Source organism: Paramisgurnus dabryanus, chromosome 1, assembly GCF_030506205.2.
Source record: "Paramisgurnus dabryanus chromosome 1, PD_genome_1.1, whole genome shotgun sequence".
NCBI classification, from domain to species: Eukaryota; Metazoa; Chordata; class Actinopteri; order Cypriniformes; family Cobitidae; genus Paramisgurnus; species Paramisgurnus dabryanus.
In genome coordinates this window covers 20,585,212-20,606,543 of record NC_133337.1, presented here as the reverse complement: position 1 = coordinate 20,606,543, position 21,332 = coordinate 20,585,212, and the positions used below count along the sequence as shown (strand labels likewise).

The following is a 21,332-nucleotide window of genomic DNA, read 5'->3' as shown; positions in this document are numbered from 1 at the left end:
ATATGAGTTTGGGCTGTGTGTAAATATTATGTATATTTAAACACACACATATACATATACATACATTTAAGAAATGTTTTATTTATATATTGTTTTTTATTTATATAGAATATATAAAAATATTAATAAATATATATACATATATAAATGTTTCTTAAATACATACATGAATGTGTGTGCATTTATATATACATAATAATTATACGCAGCACAAACTCATATGTAATGCAAAAAAGACTTTTATTTTGATTAATCTATGCCCAGCACTAATTATATTTACTAAATCATTTATGTTATTTTTATATTTTTCCACAAAAAAGTATTTTTTTCCTTTCCTATTTATTTTTTACAAATGCTTTTGTATATTTTGTTTATAAAAAAAATGCAGGCTATCTATTCTGTATTCTATCTATCCGCATAAACAAAGTAGTCTACCAATCATTATCCGAGGTTACCTGACAAGTAGCTTTCAAGGATGCTTAACAGATTGTTAGCAGATAGGTAAATTGACTTACAGGCAAAGAAAGACTTTCAAATGTAGTCAAACTTAGCTGAAATCCCTGATATGTAAAGAACTTAAAAGGAATTTAAGACTGAAGGACTGCGCCGTACACATCTGTAATGTTGCACGTGCGGATGCTGTTTCTCCACACACAGGTTAGTAGAAATAAAACCTATCAAAGTCAGTTGGTGCTGCTAAAAATATCTTCATTTATGATCTAACGTTACAGAAACGAAAACAAAATGAGTAAAACATGACAGATTTTTGCGTTTTAGGTGAACTATCCTTTAAAAGTTATGTGCTTTCATGAAAAGCCTCAGCTTCACCGTTGTCTTTTACAATGGCTAACTTACCGCGATGAAGTTGGATGCTAGACAGATTTCTTAATGTTGGAGCCATATTTGTTTTGCCTTATAAAACAATGCTGTACTTGCCTAACAACTGTATTCACAAAATTGCAGATCATTGTTGTAGTAGAGATGAGGCCAAAACATTAAATTCAGTTAAGTTAGTTAGTTTAAGAGTTTCACCACAAGGGGGCACTACAACATTAGGATTTGATCCGCCCTCATGGTTCCCACCTTACCAGACTTTATTAATAAGGAAACCTGTTTATGTGCATCTGCACAATTAATAACCAAGTAAACTTAGTAATCACATTTAAGGACTATCTTTTCAACATTTTATCTGTAGACAGATTTTTTTAATTTCTTAAAATGACCACTATGTTTTATTTACTGCAATATGCAAAAGGTTTTATTTAATAATTAACGAGGCATAGCTCAGCTCAACTCACTGTGTCATGGCCAATTAAAAGCCTGAACTTTTGTTTGTAGGTGTTTGTTGTTCCAGAAGCGAGGATGTGTTTAATAACCAAGAAACTCTCGGAGTTAAGCTCTCTGTTCTCATTAACATATTGAGAGAAGCTAAATCCATAATCCCTACAAATAAAAGCAACCGTGCGGGAAAATCCTCTCACACTGAAGTCTGTATTATAGATAGAATTTGACATGAATCACTCATGGTTTGGGTTTAGGTACAATATTTATGTATATTAATAAGGTTCTTACATTATTAATATACACTGTTAGGAATTTTTTTTCAAAATATGTACCCCAGCTGTCTCTGGGGAGGTACCCTTTAAAAAGTCCTAATATGTACCATTAGGTACCGTACAGATATGTATACATTTGGTAAAAATATGTACCTTTGAGATACTAATATCCTGTAATACTGAGGTACTAAAATGAATATGTATTTTTTGAAAGAGTGACAGCTGTGGTAGCACTAAACAACCATGCATGGCATCCTATCAGTCATTGAAGTGCCTGGCAGTTACCATCCTCAACAACTGTGGATTTTGTGTCGGCATTGAGTTTTGCATGGGCAAGCACTATTCACAATTTCTTCAGAAATATAAATATTTAGTTTGTAATTAGTCATCAGAAGATCACAGCTCTATATGAAACATGAAAGCAGCCTTAAAATTGCAAAACTGTAAGAAATGTAAGTGTAGAGAAGTGTAAAACTTTAGAGGTGTCGTTTATTCTGACACTCAGCTTGTTTTGCCCTGTCAAGCAGCAAAATGTCCATTATAATATTGTGTGGTTGTCATTTCATTGTTTCGTCTCGCATGATGGACTTTCTGCTTCTCTCTTTTGTGTTTTGACAGTTTCTATAATGACAAAAAAGGAGTGAAAACAGAAAGTCTTCACATCTATTTTGTGATTATTTATGCACATCAGTAGACAGTCTGACAGTTAATTTTCCAGAGCAGAAGTTTTCATAAATATATCGATATTGGGAGGCTATTAAAGGGCTTCTCCAAGCGTCAACAAATTCTGATTGGTGCCTAATCGCAAAAGTAAGTAAACTTTCTTTAGAGAGCTTTGCTTTTAGAACTAGGTGGCAAATCTATATATGATGACCACAATATATATATTTTAAAATATCCCATTCAGAGACCTCCCAGATTTTACATGGGACATCAAGTGCAAGGTATTGCTTTTTGTAAAACAGTTAAAATCTTGGTTAATGTTAAAAATATTTTTTTAATACTTAATAAAAGTAAAAATAAAGTTTAATTCATTAAAGCCAAAATATGTAAAATTTTAACCACTAGAGGTCGCTATTTCACAAAAACAATAACTAAGGTGAACCTTAAAGAAAACACAGCCGTTTTCTAATATTTTATTATGTTCTTACCTCAAATTAGACGAATTGATACATACCTATTTTTTCAATGCGTGCATCTTTGTACAGTGTGTTGTGAATGTGTTAGCATTTAGCCTAGCCCCATTCATTCCTTAGGATCCAAACAGGGATGAGTTTAGAAGCCACCAAACACTTCCATGTTTTCCCTAGTTAAAGACTGTTATATGAGTATTACATGAGTAAGTAGGTGGCACAAAATAAAACGTGGTGATTTTTTAAGCGGAAAAAAATGAGAACTATATTGTATGGCGGAAGAGCACTTAGTTTGCAGCACTTCGACCTCAGGCGCAGTAATATGGGTGGAAGTTTGAGCGAGAGGCGGAGTAGTCAGGAGTGATGATGTTACTGCGCGCCAAGAAAAGAACGTTTTGTATTAATTTGTCTAAGAAAATAGTAAAATATTGAAAAAAAACACTGTGGTTTTCCCCGCCATTGACAAGTTAACTCTTCAATTAAGAGAAAACGTTTCCCTGCCACTGACGAGATTTTCTGGCAACCTGGATTTCTGCTGTTTTTCTTACCCAACTTATATAACCCTGATGTATCCCCTTAGGTCAAACAGTTCAACTTCGTGTATGTGTTGAGGATCGCTTTGAATCTGATCTCTATGAAAAGTCCTTCACAAAAATATATATTATTTTTGTATATACAGTACTGTGCAAAAGTCTTAGGCCTCCATGCCAGAATTAGATTTGTAGTTTTTGCAATGTTATAGTGATCATGTATAATTGTTTCTCAGTCTCTTTAATAGAATACATCCAGAATATACAGGAATTGTGTAAATAGTATAAAAAAAATGTAAACGAATTTCTTAAGTTTTTAGGGCAAACTCCCCTTCCACTTGAGCAATAGCAGTAAACTGCAGGATCTCTTAAACCTAAATAAAATGAAATCCTAATTTCTAATTTTAAAGAGATTAGTCTTTTTACTTCATTCTGCTCAAAAACGCTCAAGATGTGTTTAGTGCCAAGAGAGGTCACACTAAACACAGACAATGCCTAAAGAAGACATTTTGTCCTGAATTATTTATTTATTTATTTATTTTGTACATATTTCCTGTATTTCTATTTGCATCTTAATAAAATAGATGGAAAAATAAATATGGATGGACGTTAAAACTTCTAAAACAACAAGTCTGGTGGTGGTGGCCTAAGACTTTTGCACAGTACTGTATATTGTTCAGGGCTCGAAATTGCGACTGTTTTGGTCGCATATGCGACCGAAATTTAATCTGTGCGACCTTAAAATATATTTGGGAGCATTTTTGCGACTGCCTATTTTGTTGTGGTGTGACTTGATTTAGATTGTGTATGCTGTGTGCTGTTCTAGGTTCAGCATTCTCTCCAACATTACATAACCAATCAAATTTTACCATTAAGTTCTTGCGTTTAATGAAGAGCGCAGATTGGCTAATATGAATGTCAATCATTTCTTGTTGCTGTGCTACGTTGGTACGCAAAGCGCGGAAATGTGAAAAAAAAAACGAACCGCGAGCATGAAGAGAACGAGGCGACTACAGCCAATGTTACTACTGTATTCATTCATAACGATGGTCCGGATTTAAATGCAACTTAACCACCGGAAAATAAGGCTTAACATTAAACCTTTCGGAGAGAGTGGCTTAAAGATTACGAGTGGCTCCGCTATGAAAATGGCTCGATGTTACTGTGTTTACTGTAAATCCTGTGAAACGCAGGTTGCAGGTAAAACGGCGTTGGTGGCGGAATCCACACATTTTAAGCGCAAGACCTTGCTTAAACATGGCGAAAGTGCCAAAACACAAGAAGTGTCGTGACAAATGTATTCATTATTGATGGAGACACCGACCTGTCTATCAAATAGTGTTTGATGATGTATGTGCGTATCCTGCTTGAGGGACATCCGACAAACATCCTTGTATTCCATGTTGAGGTGAAACACGACAATGCTTATGGTATGTTTTTAAAAACATTGCCTATATAGTAGTAATAGCATCCTGGTAATGCAGTAATTAATACCAATATATATTAGCCTTCTATATTAGGGTCACTTTTGTAATGTCACAATTAATCAGTGGTTTACGTGTTTGCTAGATTTTCTATTGTAATCATAATTATGTTACCTTTGTTGTTAAATTATTATTGCTGCTATATTATTTAAACAGCATTTGGGTATTATTTTAGGAATCTATGCAGCAAAAAAGACCACATTTCAAATCCTAGCCATAGGATGTGTAAAGCCCAGTTGTGGTGTTTAATTTTTAATAAAATTAATCTATTAACTTATACATTGTAGTTCTGGTGCTTCATAATTTTTGGATGAGTGCGCCTAAATTTTTGCTGGTGCTCCTAACTCTTTAAAGTTGGGAGCACCAGTGCTACCAAATAAAAAAGTTAATTTTGAGCTCTGTTGTTTGTATATTTAAAGAAGAATATTTTCTGGAATACAATAAACTTTTGTGAAAATCATTAAAATGCTGGCACTTGCTGGCAACTTTTTTTTTTAAATGCAGGCGGGGAAAGATTTAATGACGTCATGAAGTAGAGTAAAACTATGTTGTTATCACCATCCAGAGATAGACGGCGGGATGATAATCCTTAGATCTAGCATGAACGCTATACGTTTGCAAATGCGCATCATGTACCTGTGGACTCGATGTCCTTACAGGATGGAGTTTGTTGAACCTACACTAACACAATAATTTACATGAAACTTATACCAAAACACACAGATTTCCGACTACTCTTGTACTGAGCCACGTAGAGCCTAGGAAACGTCTCCCTGTGGAAAAAAATTCTTTTTGAGAGCTGTCAAAGAAACTTTCTACTAAATTTATGAGTTTTGTAAAAAATATTTAACTTGAAATATGCACTTTAAGCATCACTTTCTTGTACTGCCCACAATATTTTCGAATCTGAATTGCGAACCACTAGTTGAGAACCATTGCTGCTCTGTATATATTTAATGTAACCGTGTACCGTTTTTAAACTCCCCCATGGCTTTACACTTAAAGGCCATGACTTATTGATGTAGAGAGCAATAAATCATTAAACCAAGGCTGCTTTACATATGCTTGGTGGATGTTCTCAAGAATAGCATATATTTGAATTATGCATCCCTTTATAGGCCAGTCAATAAGAAATGATATAGTATAAGCAACCAGATAAATCTGTTCTCCCCAGTATTGCTTTCCACCTGAAATATCTCTTGTGACTCAGTAGAGGCCATTTCCATTTTTAGCGACCCTTAAATTTGATATATCAGTGCTGTGTTGTGCATCTAAAGGTCTCCTCAGGATTCACAAATGAATGGTTACTTGACTTCTCAATTTAATGGCACAGTGAAGTTCAAATATTTTTCACTGCTTGCCGAAACGTGCATCGGAAATGCTCGATTTGTGACTGTGGCTAGAGTTTCACAGAATATCCTAAGAGGTGAAGCCAAAAAACAGCGCTGAAACAGACAGATGTTCTCTGACTCCTCATTAGGTGAAGGGTTTGTCAAAGCAATATTGCCCTCGAGTGCAGGAGTGCAGGGCACAGTGGAAACGTCTGTCAAATCAAAGTAGAGCGACTGGACAGCCATTAATTTACCTCAGGCCGCTCTGTATGCTTCACTTTGAAGTCCACAAACAAAAGCCTGAAGTAAAACTCCTGAAAAATATCCTGCCGGTCCTCGATTCACAGCTCACCTTAGCTCTGCTGTAACATCCTGAAGGCATGGAGGAGTGATGGAGGAGCTCCTTTGATACCCAAAACTGTTTTTTACCAATTCTGCAATTTTTCACTTTACTTCAGCCGATATGTTTCTTCTGTGTCCTATCTGGAAATGAACAGGAGTTTTTCCACTTGCAGTATCTGATGGTCTTATTGTGTTCTGCAATTTGATCAGACAGCATGTGAATCACTTTGTCTAAGTTATCTTAGCACACTTTTTTTTTGTTAAACCAAGGGCTGTTACAGAGCAAAAGGAGAACTATATGATGTGACTTTTTGCTTGCTTTAATTAAAATCTAAACTAGAGCTTTAATAACTGGATGGATGGGTTTCAGTTGTTGGACTATTAAGCTACAAGATCTACCATTAACATTCAACCATTACCCAAGCAAGCAATTATGCATTTAGAAGACGTCTAATAGCCGAGCAAATGTATAGGATAATGTATGGGCTGTCAGTGAAAATGTAAAGTCACAATGAAGTGGAAGTAGTGATTGGCTTTTTTCCCCGCCTTGAGTGAAACGGCTTCTGAAATGAGAAAAAAGGTAGAGGGGGACTTGAATTCATCCATTGAGAGTTGATTGGATCATTGGGAGTTCAATCATGTTGCTATTTGCTAATCGCTGCAATCTTTTCCCGGACCCCACCCACCTGCCATACCCCATGACCGAAGGAAAAGAAAGATTGTTTTGCGGATTGTTAGCGTTTTTGATTAAAGATTATGAGAGCACTTTTAAAATCATATCATTAAAAAAATAAGCTTACAGATAAGTCATTTGTAAAAAAAATTGTGACTTTATTAGACGTCTAAAAATAGCCCAAATAAATGAAATAAAATATAAAATAAATGAAACCAAACACCTTGTAATCACTGTTGACTTACATGATGGAATATCATACATCTGACATCTCACTTTCTGGCAAAAATTATATTTTTCAAGGTTATTTTTCAAGGTTATTTTTGTTAGAAGTGAATTACTCCTAGTCGGACTATATCCAGTTTATAGTTAACCTAGACGGTGTAATGACAGCTAGCACAAATTATAAAAACTTTTATATGTTATAAAAAGCTAGATTGGTCTAATTTAAATCCAAATAGTAAGACTGATTAGCACTAACTAATTGTTAGTTAACTCTTTCCCCGCCAGCGTTTTAAAAAAAAGTTGCCAGCCAGTGCCAGCATTTTTCATGATTTTCACAAAAGTTTAATGCCTTCCAGAAAATGTTCTTCTTTAAATATATAAACAAACGATATATCAGATGAAAGAACAGACCCTCTGCTTTCAAACAAAAAAACTGTTTCATCCTACCTTCATTAGTTCTCTTGTAATCACCCCTCAAACATGGGTAGGTTTCTTCAAAAACACCCTTTTTTTTCACGTGAGGCGCTACTTCCGGGTTGTATAAGTTGCGGAATTCCTCACCTGGTGGATAATAGCGGTATTGCGGAAAGACGGAAAATCTCGTCATTGGCGGGGAAGCATTTTCTCTTAATTGACGAGATATCTCGTCAATGGCGGTGAAAGAGTTAGTCAGACTCGTTCTTAAGACCAGTGTTGTAGTCGAGACCACCTAAACAAAGACAAAACCAAATGGTGTCGAGACGAAGACAAGACCATAGACAGTCGAGACCAAGACAAAGATAATCAAAATGTATGGAATTAATGTGGATGGGTATTGTGGGCCTTTGTATTAATTTGTTGACAGATTTCTTTTTGGACATTCCCCATTCATCTCTTACCAACACGAAAGTAACAAAAGAAATCAAATAAAAAATCTGTAGTTATTGTAGTCAATAATTGCTTTTAGAGTCAGACATTTTACATCAAGCACTTTACACATAAATTAGACAATGCACCAGCAATTTAGTGTAATTCCCACAGTTGTGGTCTTGACCGCTCTTGAAATAAAATCCAGAGACCACTAAGACCGAGAACAAGGACATTTGAGACAGAGACAAGACCAAGACCATCAAAAATGATCCTGAGACTGGTCTCGAGACAAAGACCGGTGTTGTGTACTGCAACACTACTTAAGACAAAGACTTAACTTCACGGCTTTGTTTATGCAACCGACCACAGAAGCCAAGAGCAATTAATTATATGAAGCAATGTTGTGTCTTGTATTGAGCTCCCATTCCTTGTCTCCTTAGGGTTTGTCATTATTCAGACAGTCAGATCAAATAAACAGGCTGGTCTAAAATGCTTTCTCTAGAAAATAAAGGCTTTTCTCTAAAGCAAGAATATCAGTGGTGTTGTTTTGTTGTGTACCAAAACCTCTGAAATCTGCTGGGTTGACCTAAAGTTTGAAGTAGGTTTTGACAGACAATGTGTTTTGTTCAGGCCAATTTGTCTGAGTAGAAGTTTTATAAACTTCCTCTTGTTTCCCTTTGTTGCTAGACCTGTGTTTGTCTCTTGGATCACTCAAATGAACTCTCCTCTCCTTTTGCCACCTGTGGAAAATCCCAGACACCTCTGTCTTAGACTGAAAGATGCCTGATGGCTAAATTGGTTGTCTGTCAAACTGATTTTCACAATTTCTCTTTGTCGTCAGGAAAGAGAAAATGTGTGAAACAGAGGTTACTGAATGTTGAAGTAGCTGAAAGATTAGTAAGGTCAGGTTAGTGTTTGAAGAAGATTTTGTCTGAAACGCTTTAAGAATTTTGTCAGATTATGAAAACCATCTTCCCAACTGGAGCTTTTAGAAAAATGTCACATTTGAATACTTCTGATGTTTAAATGTGCTATTAAAGGTGCAGTGTGTAACTTTTACAAGGATCTCTTGACAGAAATGCAATATAATATACATAACTATATTATCAGTGGTGTATAAAGACCTTACATAATGAACTGTATTGTTTTCATTAGAATGAGCCGTTTATTTGTGGATACACCGTGGGTCCACTTACATGGAAGTCGCAGCCATGTTTTCTATAGTATCCCTAAATGGACAAACTGCTCTCAGGGTTTCCCGCAGAAAATATGTTAGTTAAGGTGGTACTTGGCCGGAGGGTGGGGCAATCAAAGGGGCATACGCGTCATGATGAAAATTAAAATATTTTTATTTAAAACACTCATATAACTTAATTTCGAAGAAACTATGACAGTAAATTAACACATACTAGATTATTAATGAATTAAATGTTTTTACCTCTAAAGGGCGATTTATAGTCGTGCGTAGCGTAGGCTATCCGTAGCCTGTGCGTAGCTCTGCGTAGCCTGACGCGCACCTCACAAAATTTCTAACAGCGCGTCGGCTCTACGCGGACCGCAAGCGCTGTGATTGGTCCACCAAAACCCCTCCCGTCAGGTAAAAAAACTGCGTCATAGGTATTTCCGTTTGAGACGGTGAAAACAAAGATGAGCCAAGTTGAGAAGTGATTTAACTCAAACTGCAACATAAGTCGCTGTTTATTTACTTCCATCATTGCTGGTCTTCTCAAATTATACACAACAAGTTGCTATTTCTTCTTCGTTTGTGGGTTAACTTGCTTAGCTTCTTCTTCTGTGACGACTTCTGCTGCTACTGTGGTTACACGCGTGATTACTGCCAAACAGCGGTTTCGCGTGTGTTTGCACGTCGACGCGGACGGCGACGCAAAAGTATAAATGAAAACCGACGCGGAACCTACGCCGTCGCGGCTACGCCGTAGGACCTACGCACGACTATAAATCGCCCTTAATGGGAATAGCTGTGTGATAAAGGGAAACCAAAGGGTTAATAAACACTAACTAAAGCAGATGTTGTAGAATGTCTGGCGAACGATGATAGATAGCGCAAAAATTGTAAAAACTGATTATTTCCCACTATTAATTACATTATCTTAAAGGATTTTTACTACTGTAGCAGGTAAATAATGCACATAAATAAAGTGAGCAAGAGTGCTCAACAATTATATCTAATCAACAGGCACGTGAAACCCAGCTAGCAGGTTGCTCAAACAACAAAATCACCTGCTAACTTACTTTAAATTCGCAAGAACTATAGACTAATACAATAACAGGCTTAAAAAAACCCAAAACATAAGTCCACTTACAGTTCTCACAGACACGCATTTTATCAACTGGCTATCCTCCAGACACGACGGACCACGTCTTTCTCATTTCGGCCATGTGACGCGCGTGCCCGCTCGCAGTGTGAAGCGCGTCCGCGCTATTCTCCGAGATGCACTTGACTGCCTATTGTGCAGCGGATATTATTATTTTTTTGGATGACCTTGTTAAGGCGGTAGGGTTTCCCAGCTTAGGCGGGCCGCCCAAACTGCAAAGTGCTGCGGGAAACCCTGGCTCTACCGAGCATGTTTAGTCACTACATTGTCTCAGACGACAACATGTTTGTCCTGTGGCAGCTACCGTAGCTTCTCAAAGCGTTTCCACACTGGACCTTTAAATGGTAAGATAAGTTATGTAGTTAAAATATGGTTGTTACTTGTGTTACTTGTTAAAAGAAGTGCAATCATGTTGTTTAAGAATATTTGTAAAGAAAGTTATTTAACTCTTTCACCGCCATTGACGAGATATCTCGTCAATTAAGAGAAAACGCTTCCCCGCCAATGACGAGATTTTCCGTCTTTCAGCAATACCGCTATTATTCTGCAACTTTTTAAACCCGGAAGTATTGCCCTATGGCAAGCGGCTGCATGTCTGTGTCTGTTTTAAAGATCGCTCTGAATGGGATCTCTATGAAAAGTCTGTCACAAAAATTGAATTATCTCTGCTTTTTGCTCAAAATGTGGTGTTTTTGCAGAAACCTACCCATATTCAAAAGCTGATTACAAAAGAACCACTGAAGGTAGGATGAAACTGTTTTTTTTTTTGTTTGAAAGCAGAGGGTCTGTTCTTTTATTTGTTATGTAGGGGTGTGCCGGTTTCAGAATTGGTGATGACGGTTATGACGTGAGTCAAATGTGACGGTTCATAACATAACCGTCTGTGGGGGGCGTTTTGTTTGTTTAAATGCTTGTGGATTGACGCGAAAGTGTCATTTTACCATAAAATCATGAATGTGATGCCAAGTGTGTTTTTAACAGTAATGACTTTAAGCAATTTAACAGAAAGCAATGAAATATTTAAAAACACACTGTTGACAGAAGACTGCGCTGTCACTCTCTGCTCAGCATAAATTAATCCTCTCTCATCTATTTTGATAATCTTCAGAGAAACAGATTTAATTGTGTCTATATCTGTCATTACATGGACCAGAATGTGGGTTAAAAAGCGTCTTGAAGAGGTTTTGCTCATAAATGCATGTAAAGTAAAGTAATATGAACATGAGATTTGTATACTGTTATTAAACTGCACAGTATGTGCTACAAACACAGCCGACAATGGCCACGCGCTGTACATACAGTACGCGCTGTTCAGTGCTCACACTTGCGAAGTAAATTGCGTTTGAATAAACAAGACACTGATTAGCTACTTACTCTACGTTTATTTAAAATTAACAGCAAGACAAGCAGTGAATGTGCTTTCAGGAGAGTTAGTAGATTAGCATGGGAGGATATGAACTTGAAAAGAGGAGTGTACTGACGCCTTTCCGCGGTTAAAACAACATTCCTTCTTATGGTCATTCATGTTAATTTGATGCTATAAATTAACTAGAAGGAAGAGATGATTTGAAAGGTGAGACTTTGTTTAATATGTTTAATCTCAAAAGTAACCGAAAAGTAACCTGGTCTGTCCTGTATGTCAGCGCGTTGTCAGTATCTGCTCCGTTCTGTATTTTAAACTCAGAGGTGTAAAGTACTTGAGTAATTTTACTTGATTACTGTACTTAAGTATTATTTTTGGGGATTTTTACTTTACTTGAGTACAATTTAAAATCAGTACTTTTAATTTTACTTCATTACATTTTTTAAGAAAAAAAAGTACTTTTTACTCCTTACAATTTTATTTACAGTCAAAAAGTACTTATTTTTTAGAGATCACTTTATTCTATTTTCCCTTATTCTTACCAAACCAATTCAATTGTGCTGACAGCCAGTTATTTATTTTCCTTGGCCGAGAAACAGCGTGCCACTCCCTGAAATTCATAGGGTCGTAGCTCAGGCACCTTCAGTCCGGGGTGTTCGCCCTTCGTGTCCCTTATCTTACCCGAGTGGGCCTTTTCAACGAGCCAACCCCCGACTCTCTAACCCTTTCTGTAGCCGACGGTCTCCTGAATTTCAAACGTCCGTGGCTCAGTCGCTTTAAGTCCTAGGCATTCGCCCTTGGGGTCCCTTATCCTACCTGAGAGGGCCTTTCAAACGAGCCAACCCTGACGCTAACCCTTTCCCCGGCTGAGATACAGCAGTCATTCCCCTGATTTTCCCACGACTGTAGCTTGGATGCCTTTGGGTCGCTTATACCCGAGGGGACTTAAGGTGCCCGAGCTACAGACGTGGAAAAAATCGGGGAAAGGACCACCGTATCTCGGCCGGGGAAAGGGCTAGAGACTCGTGGGTGGCTTGTTGTAAAGGCCCTCTTGGGTAGGATAAGGGACCTGAAGGGCGAACGCCCTGGACTTAAGGTACCTGAGCTAAGGCCAAGGAAAAATCCGGGAAGGGTTGACCATATCTCGGCCCGAGAAAGGGCTAGAGACTCGCGAGTGGGCTCGTCGGATAAAGATTTTTTTGCTTCTTTGAAACCGACAACACATTAAGCCAGCAAAGAGTTGGATCAATATCTGGCCTGAGTTTCAGACACCAGGAAGTCTCTGCTCACATTCCCTGCTATTTGCAGCCTCTCTATCAAGACTAAGACCTTGTTCACGCTGTCAGTCCAAAACTGATTTTGTTGCATGTCTGACTGGACAGACTCACTGTCCACATTGTGTATCACAACTGTTAAGATCCGATCTGTGCGTCCTGTAGGGTTTTGCCATTTTCTGGATTATCTGCACTGTTTCTATGGCAATGACGTCACACTGGCACAACAATCGTGTTTACATTTTACGTGACGCAACAGCATGACGTAACCTAAAAGCTACAAAAATACGATCAGAGCGGTCAGACTTAAATGTATTTCTGGAAATGTGATTTGAAAAGTATTTCAAACCACCTCTGGATATAGCTTGAAACAGAAAAGAAAAAAAACAGATTTCATGTGGTTTTTAGCCATTCACACGTTCTAAATGTGATTGGGTTCCAATCGAATATGCACCAAAATCAGATTTGGACTGACAGTAATAACAAGAACTAATACAACTCTTTCTGCACTGGCTGTCTGTGAGATGCTTGATTCTCAATTTTGAAAATCAGCTTCTGCTTTAGTTAAATTCGAGTAGCATGTTGCATACTGAAATTAGGTCGTTTTATATTTTGATAATGAAATACAATTAAATACAAACAGTTGTAAAGCAGGATAAAAACCTGTATGTGGTGCATTCACTTCATGTTTTAGAGATTAAAAGGTTAAACAAGAATCTCTAGTTTAAATTTTTCCTGTTACTTTTACTTTTTTAATACTCAAGTACAATTTTAATGTGGTACTTTTTACTTTTACTCAAGTATAATTCTGGCCAGATACTTTTACTTTTAATTGAGTAAAATTTACACTCAGTACTTGTACTTTCACTTGAGTAACATTTTTGAGTACTTTTTACACCTCTGTTTAAACTGCGTGAGAACATGGTGGGGCGTATAACACAGACTGTTAACAATTGTTTTAAATAGTATTAAAAATTCTTTATGATAAAAATGTTTTTTAAATATTTTAATAACACGGTTTTGCCGGTTATAGAGTTCTAATGACGGTGTTCAACTATAACCGTCGGTCTCACGGTTATATAATGACCGTCACAGCCCTAATTGTATGTTTATATATTTAAAGAAGAACATTTTCTGGAAGGCATTAAACTTTGGTGAAAATCATGAAAAACGCTGGCGCTGGCTGGCAACTTTTTTTAAAAACGCTGGCGGTAAAAGAGTTAAGCATTTGAAAAAAATACTGTTGGACTAGTCTATTGTTGGACTGCATATTTCAGGCAGTTTTTGCATTATCTTTTTATTGTGTTTAATTGACACAATATTGAACTTCATATGGTTTGTTAGGATATGACAATATATAACAGATACAACTGTTTGAAAATCTGAAATATAAGGGTGCAAAATATCTAAATATTGAGAAATTGCCTTTAAAGTTGTCCAATTAAAGTCCTCAGCAACACATATTACTAATGATAAATAAATATAATTTTTTATATTTACAGTAGGAAATGTACAAAATGGCTTCATAAACATGATCTTTACTAGCCTAGAAATCTAGACGCACCCTAGCGGCCGCAAAATATATTTGCTGCCAGGGTTTAGTATAGGCACTCACAATACACTTAACAGCTCCAAAAACCAAAATTTGGTCAGGCCAATCACATCGTGTGTAGCGTCTGTGGGGCGGGCTTAACATGATGACGACAGAGCTGTGACGGTTCCTACTTGAAAACAAAGAATGGCTGCTGCTGCTGGCGAACAGCTTTCTTATGAAGCGGCTTTGGCCGCGACTCTGGAGGACTTAGACTTATGTTTTTCTTTGAGAGAAGAGCAAATAACCCTACTGAAGTCCTTTTTAAGCAAGAAAGATGTGTTTGTCGTTGCTCTGATTGGTCATAGCGCTATCCTATTGCGTGCAGAGGCATTTTGAGGGACAACCTTATATCCCGCCCCTTGCATTGAGCCGTTTGTGTGAAGAGTTGCCAGACCTTACATCTTGATGTAGGTCTGGCTAACCAGGCTAGATCTTTACTTAATATCGTAATGATTTTTGGCATAAAAATGTATAATGTTGTCCAATACAATGTATTGCTAGCAATATACCAATGCTATAGTTTTGTGGTCCAGGGTCACAAATTACTTTGTTTATTACAAAGTCTAAAATGCTAAAGGATAAACCATGTTTTCTAATAATGCCAAAAATATGATGTAGGTTTATTGTGTAGACAGTGAAAATACAATAGAAAGTACATTAAAATGGGGGTTGTAGTTCACTTTTACAATACAAGTAAAAGGTCATTACATTACAATGAAATGTCATTACTATTAACATAATATTTTCCCCTTTTACTCAAGCAGTCTTTCAGTTAATGATGTGATACATTATATGTTCTGGTTATCAGATGTTTTTGCTCCAAGGCTGCAGAGTAAAATGAATAGAGAATGTGACTATAATTCCTTCAATCAATCTTCATATTTCATATCTTCCTAAATGATCAACACCATGATGCAAAGAGATTTAATCTTCATAATATCTAAGTTATTGGACATCAAACTCGCTTTTGGACAAAGGAATAAGATTCAACACTTCAACAGATTTACCACTATACACATTTATTGTCTCTCTAAGGTTACTTTAGCTCTGTAATTTCACCCATCTTTCACCATTAAACTGGCCTAAAGGCGTCACATTAGGGTTGTTGTCTAAAACGGACATGAGGTTTTAGTCCCTTGGGCAGAAAGGAGATTAAAAACTAAACGGGATGAAAGATCTGCTGAAGGTTATGTATCACAGAGACAAAATGCAGCATGTAGTGATTATGGTTCAGTACATACTTCAGTACTACATTATTATGTCCTTTCATGCATTGGGAATACATTAAAATGACAAACAGTAGATATTTAACTTTTATAAAGTAGGTTTGTTTATTCATTCCCACCATCATTTTTGAGAAATACTAGTTTCAATATGACAACCCTCATGGTTTTTTTGGCTATATTATATTAAGTGTAAGTCAACTTAATATAAAATGAAATACTATATGTCCTGTACAGATTCTGAGTGTTAATAAACTAGCCTTGCCTGTGTAAACTGCCTGAAACGTGCAGACGAGGCCCTTAAATTGGTGCAGAAGGTTCTTGAAATTCTGCAACACAAAGGTAGCTTGAAGTGAGGGTTTGTCCCCCTGAGGTTCACTTTGTTGCTGATGTGTCTGTTGATGGCTCTGTGGGCAGAAGACTCAAAACTTGGTGTATCTGTTACAGTTTCTGATGGGAGACTCAAAACTTTTCTATCTGTTGTTGTCTCTCTCGATGGGTGACTCAGAATGGGCAGGGTACTTTTATCCCTTATAAATGAAAAGGAGATTGCTATCCGGTGCGCTTCCGTTGTAGTGCTGTGATTTGGCCAACTGTTTTCTTCTCTGTGTGGGACTTATTTGAATAGTATACATTACAGGTATACATTTACACTGTGGTGTATCCGAAAACCATAAGAGTACAATAAGTGCACAGATCCAAAATTCAGTTCACACACAAGAAAACATTAACTCAGTTAGCACTCTAAAGCCTTTGAGATGCAGCATTACGGTACGGCACTGCTTTTGAGACGATGGGTGACCTTCTTTACATGTCCCCCATGTATTCTTCACCCCTGGATTTTAAACTGTGTGTTTAGGATTTTACCCATGCATTATTTATAGTTCTGAATGATATAGTTCAAACATGACAGCAAACTGTTATACAGTGGCAAGAAAACCTTTTGGAATTCATGGTTTTCTGAATAAATTTGTCATAAAATGTGATCTGATCTTCAACTAGTGAATTGACAAACATATTGTGTCTAAAAATAATATAAAAACCTTTATTAAACACACTCATTCAACATGGCAGTGGAAAAAGTAAGTGAATCCTTAAAATTAATATCTGGTTGACCCCCCTGGCACCAATAACCTTAAACTTCTGTAGCTGTGGATTAGACCTGCACATTGAGGAGAAATTTTAGCCCATTCTTCCTGTCAGAACTGCTTTAGCTCGTTCATATTCTTTGTACGTTTCATGTGTATGGCCCTCTTCAAGTCAATCCATAGCATCTCTATTAGGTTGAGATCTGGGCTCTGACTTGGCCACTCCAAAAGGCGGATTTGCTTTTCGGAAGCCATTCTGTTGTGGACTTGCTTCTGTGTTTTGGGTCATTGTCCTGTTGCATCCCCCACCTTCTACACAGTTTCAGCTGACGTACAGACATTTACCTCATCGATGAGTCTTTGTTGTGCTCTTGGTGTCATTTTGACTGGGTGTTCACTTCTTGGTAGAGTAGCAACAGTCCCAAAGCATCTCCATTTGTAGATTGTTTGCCTTACTGTAGACTGTTGAAATTCGAAAGTCTTTAAGATAACTTTGTACATGACGGCGTATACTGGTATTATAAACAGCTGTTGCTAATTCTTCTTCTTTTTTAAAACTACATCATCTCTGCTCCATTTTAATTCTGAAATGTATGTTTGGCATGACTTGAAATCTTATGGGTGAGTTTAGACCAAAGAGAAGCAAACTTTTCTCCACTATGACAGTTAAAGATACGCCATAAACTGAGGCCTTGGAATGCCTTTGTATGCACTCTAAAAACTCCTGGGTTATTTCTTCAACCCATATTCTGGGTTATTTGTGTTGGGTTAAAATTATGGGTTATTTTTTCAGAGAGTAACCATTTTCTGGGTTATAGGGCTAATATTTTGACCCAATTCCTGGGTTGTTTGGGTTTCTGGGTTATTTTTCAAAGGTTAACCCATGTTCTGGGTTAACGCCCCGCCCCCCGCTGTTCTGGAATTTTCTCACAACAGTCGATTGAAATAACTGCCACCGGAGTTCGCGGCGCGCTCGATCCGTTTTGGCCTGGGCTTCTTCGTTGTGTATTCAAGGTAAGCAAGTATTTTAAGTGTCAATGTAACGTAAACTTTCTGTGTCCATGTCCCCGTTGCTTATCTCATTGTTATAATACCGGTAAAAATACGATAAGTACAGGGCAGCTATGAGTTCGTGCGACGTTAAGGGGGTTAAGGGGGAACACCGGACGGGGAACACCGGACGAGAAGCGCCGCGCCGTATATAAGACCACTCGAGGTATCCCGCACTTTCTCAGATTATGGCCAGCAATATTGTTATGTTTAAGGACATTATGGAATTAAGATATACCAGTACTATGTTATGATTGTACTGTATAATTAAATACAATTGTTGCTGAGTCTGCAGTCTGAACACTTTACCTCAGAGCGTCCGTAAACTGAATGAATTTAGGATATCACCTGAAAATCCAATATCAACCAATTTTCATGAAAGTAGCTCATTTCTGTAAATGAATGTAAAATTTAATGTACATTACAGCACATGGTGAAGTCTGTATATACATTAACGACGAATTTGAGACAAATAAGTGTAAATTTAAAACTGTACATGGCGCTCGGCGCCGCAGACAGACGCAAAATGGCGCCGCCGGTACACACACATACTGTACCCTGTCTCTTCGTTCCCTAGCTCCCGAGGTCGTGAATCAGTTTATCATGTACACAGGTTCGGGCACTGGTAAGGACTTTAGCTCACTTGACATTGGGACACTGTTCACTTATTATCCTGTGATGTGGCTGCTTAAGCGTGTTGTGATCACTCACAGCTGTTACTCATCAACAACCGGCAAAACCAACCGTTGCGTTGCTTTGAGTTATGTTTACCAGCTGCACCATGCTTATAATATTATACAGTGCTCTACTGGCTGAAGTAGTGAGATTTAAAGAAGCAGGTCAAGTCTTCAAATTGTTGCTAACCTCTATATGTTTTCTCCAGGTCTGTTTAAATGGACAGCTTTGTCACTGATAAGCTAACTGAGTGGCGGCTGTTTGAGCTGACAGAGACATTTTTGAGGTGAGCTTTTTACTCTTATTGCCCTCATATCAAATCTCTATACCTAAACATTTTAAACATTTTTCTTTAAAGGAAAACTACACCGTTTTTCAATATTTTACTATGTTTTTACATCAACTTAGACAAAATAATACATCCCTGTCTTTTTAATGCGTGCAGTACATCGTGTACAGCATGTCGTGAATGTGTTAGCATTTAGTCTAGCCCCATTCATTCCTTAGGATCCAAACAGGAATGAATTTAGAAGCAACAAAACACTTCCATGTTTTCCCTATTTAAAGACTGTTACATGAGTATTTACACGAGTATGGTGGCACAAAATAAGAGGTGACGATATTTTAAGCGGATTAAAAAATGGGAACTATATTGTATGGCAGAAGAGCACTTAGTTTGCAGCACTTTGACCTCTGGTGCAGTAACATCACTCCTGTGAACTCTCTCATCTTTTTCAAAATCAGTGTGATGAGTGATGATGTTACTGCACCAGAGGTCAAAGTGCTGCAAACTAAGTGATCTTCCGCCATACAATATAGTTCTCATTTTTATCAGCTTAAAAAATTATTTAGTGCCACTAGATTTACTGGTGTAACTACTCATGTAACAGTCTTTAAATAGGGAACACATGGAAGTGCTTGGTGGCTTCTAAATTCACCCCTGTTTGGATCCTAAGGAATGAATGGGGCTAGACTAAATGCATTAATAACGCGCTGTACAAAGATGAACTGCATGCATAGAAAAAAAGGATGTATTATTTCGTCTAAGTTAAGGTAAGAACATAGTAAAATATTGAAATACTTTTTATTTAATAGGGCTTAAAGGGATAGTTCACCCAAAAATGAAAATTCTGTCATCATTTACAGGCCATCTACAGGGTTGAGAAGAAGACTATCCGGCATTCCACTGAAGAGTCCCTGACAGCGTTCATACACCAAATGTCTGTAAGTACAATGGACCAGTTTCTCAGCACTACTCTGAGAGAGAATATTCTTAATTCTATAACTATACTGTTCATGTGAAAGAAGGCTATACAAGGGACATGTTTCATGTGGAAGCTAAAGGGTGAATCCTGGTTTAAAAAACAACTTCAAGGTTCCTCGCAGTTGTATTTCAGTTTTGGGCGATGCCATCTAGGGTAGCAATCTGACTAAAAAGTTAAGTTAAAGATGTTAAGTTTTATTACTCAGTGGTTCTCAACCCACATTTTCTTGTACCCACTCAAAATGAAGACACCAATTAAGAACCACTGCTCATTTGGCTTCCTTGTACAGTTAGTATCAGCATTATAACACAAACTGGTAGTCTATTATCTTGCTTACAATTTACGTTCTACACAATATTCACTTTATATCTTTCTGTCTCTGTCTGTTTTAGGTTGGAACAAATATGGTGGAATACAGTGGCGGCTCGTGACTGCTCATCAGAGGATGCGCTAATTCAAAATAAGTGTTCAGATTGTCACGTGTGTGGTTCCCTTTTCCAAAATATGTGTCCTGCGTGTCGAGAGATCCTGTGTGCATCACGTGTTTTGTCAAAATAAGTGCCTGCTGCACACGCGTCAAAACCGTTTATGATAAAAGAGACGCTCATGTTTCTAAAATACACGCCAGACACTTCCTTAACAGTAAACTCTTACTACGCATGAGATTATGCGAGTATCTGGCAAACGCGAGCATCCGTTTTATCATAAACCCTTTAAATGCGTCTGCAGCAGGAACTTATTTTGACATGACACGTGATGCACACAGGATCTCTCGATGGGCAGAACACATATTTTAAAATTACAAACCACACACATGACAAGCTACATACATGTTGTGACGAACTTTGCATCGAGCATCCTCGAATAAAGAAGTCACCGGCCAGCACTGGTGGAATACCTTCAGCAATCCCAGCCGTTCCCCTCTGGGAGATCTCAAGCTGCACACAACCAATGTTTGAAGACTTAAAGCCTCAAGTTCAATCCAATTATTGAATGTTGTCAAATGTTTGAGAGTTGTTTATTATTCTATTTTTCCTTTCTAATGTTATTACAGTGTGACCTAAAATAAATAGGTCCAAGTGTGCATTTTTATATAGAATTTAATTGAATCCAATAAAAATTTAAAACTGCTTGAAGTGTGTAAGTGTCTGAATTTTTCTTTTCTGAAATAAGGCATAGTTACACAATTTAGGTTATCTTTGACCTTTGGTTAAAAAGGATCTACTAATTTCTGGGTTTTTCCACCCAGATATTCGGGTTGTTCTTTTGACCCAGAAGTTGGGTTATATTAACTACAATTTTGGGTTATTTTAACCCAGAAGTTGGGTCAGGTATTTAACC

The 21,332-nt window shown here is 37.4% G+C and overlaps 1 long non-coding RNA gene across 2 annotated transcripts; it reads left to right on the top strand.

Moving 5' to 3' along the window:
• Positions 1 to 17,739: 17,739 nt before the first annotated feature.
• Positions 17,740 to 21,122, top strand: LOC135752074 (uncharacterized). 2 transcript variants are annotated; one of them, XR_012337764.1, is made up of 5 exons: positions 17,740 to 18,015; positions 18,629 to 18,676; positions 18,935 to 19,012; positions 19,873 to 19,950; positions 20,384 to 21,122. It is a non-coding gene; the product is annotated as an uncharacterized lncRNA (long non-coding RNA). The 2 variants fall into 2 exon arrangements; XR_010532523.2 differs by lacking the exon at positions 18,629 to 18,676 and having other exon boundaries at positions 17,755 to 18,015.
• The last annotated feature ends 210 nt before the right edge of the window (positions 21,123 to 21,332 follow it).